This window comes from Aplysia californica, unplaced genomic scaffold (genome assembly GCF_000002075.1).
Source record: "Aplysia californica isolate F4 #8 unplaced genomic scaffold, AplCal3.0 scaffold00451, whole genome shotgun sequence".
NCBI classification, from domain to species: Eukaryota; Metazoa; Mollusca; class Gastropoda; order Aplysiida; family Aplysiidae; genus Aplysia; species Aplysia californica.
The window spans coordinates 105,199-107,198 of record NW_004797721.1 but is presented as its reverse complement, the minus strand read 5'-3'; positions in this window follow the sequence as shown (position 1 = coordinate 107,198).

Here is a 2,000-nt window from a genome sequence, read left to right as displayed (position 1 = left end):
CTTCAAATCGAAGTTTGAAGAAGTAAGCCCTTTTCATCTTTCCTCACCCTGTATTTCTTTTTCAGACAGCTTGCGTAGACTGGAGGTTTTCATGTGTATGTACTCTTTTCATTTTCCGTGATGCTTTCCATGATTTTGTTTTTCTTCTTCTTCTTTTCTTTTTATATTTCTAAATCTAGCTTTCATTCATTAAACATAAAAAATAACACCTTTTAAGGAGACCACAGTTCGTCCTACCCATGCTGAATGTTTTTATCTTCTGACTTTTAGTTATAAAAAATAAACGTTTCCAACATTTGGAAACGTTTATTTTTTTATAACTAAAAGTCAGAAGTACAACAAGGTAATTTCCATAGCTTTAACACACACACACACACACACACACACACACACACACACACACACACACACACTTACTTCACTCACACATCCTCTCTTCTACACACATCTGTCTACATAACCATAATAGTACAATAGTATGCTTGCGCTCACAGACAGGCTCACAGTCACATGTATAATAATAATAATATAAATGAACAGTAATTATAAGCATTAATAGTGTTAAGCTAAATACGTACTCAGTATTCTGATTGTAACTCACTGGTATTCTCATATCACATGCTTTAAAGAAAGGTAATGGGAATACTTATATCAAGACGGTTAAAATGAAGTTTAATAGATGATGGTCAGAATGAACATCGGTATCTTTCTTTGTCATAGATCAGAAGCCTAGGTATTTTACTTCTGATTGATATTTTTATTTGAGGGAACAAGGAATGTTTATATAGTCCAAAAAGATGGAATTAATGTTTCTAGTGCAAGCGACAATGTATAATTCATCGAAGTAGACGAATGCAAGATGTTGAAATTTTACATGCTTTCGAATAAACTGATTCAATTTTTCTTTATCATGTTGTCTTGTGTTGCCGACCCATGCTGTCATACTGAAATTGATCATACCCTTTATGGAAGACTAACTGAGAAAAGGCATTTAAGCACAGAGCGAAGTAAACATACCGGGTTGTCACCGAGTAGCGCACGCTGTAGACGTGCGGAATCTGTTATTTGCAATGTATGCTAATTAACTATGATGTTTCTAAGTTCATCTCACTAAACACTACCAACCCCTTCCTTGTCTAAAAAACTTTATAAGTTCAACTCACTAAACACTTCCAACGCCTTCTGTACCAAAACATTTTCTGAGTTCAGAGCTCAGTAAACACTACCAACACCTTCTTTAGCAATAAAACGTTCTACGTTCAACTCACTAAACACTGCCAACAGTTTCATTACCAACAACATTTCTAAGTTCAGCTTACTAAACGCTACCAACACCTTCATTACCTAACAAACTTTTTAAGTTCAACTCACTAACGACTACCAACGCCTCCATTCTCGATAAAACTTTCAACGTTCAACTCACTAAACACTACCAACACCTTCTTTAGCAATAAAACTTTCTAAGTTCAACTCACTAAACACTGCCTACACCTTCTTTACCTACAGACTTCAGCAAAGTTAAGGACCACCTTGACAGGTAGTCCTTATTTTTTTAAAATCCGAAATTTCTGGTGCTCGTCATTAACAGACGTACGATCTCGAACTGTGCTCACTTTGGTGGCAACATGAGCCGCTGTTTGCGCAAAATCCAGTATCGAATCAACATACAACCAAGAAGAAAGCTGAGAGACTTTGATCGTACCAAAGATATCGCATGGCTGCAGGATGGAGTTGGAGCCCGAGAAGTTACCAGAAGGCTTGCAGTGTCACACTCTGTCATTGTTTACCTGAGGCAGCGCCATCAAGTCACTGGATCCGTCCCAGAACGCCCACGTGCAGGTCGACCCAGGAAGACCACACAGAGTGTTTGTAAGTGGTCCTTAACTTATGTTGAAGTCTGTATAACATTTCTAAGTTCAGCGCACTGAACACTACCAACACTTTTATTACCAATTCCATTTCAAAGTTCAGCTCATTGAACACTCCCAACAGTTTCATTA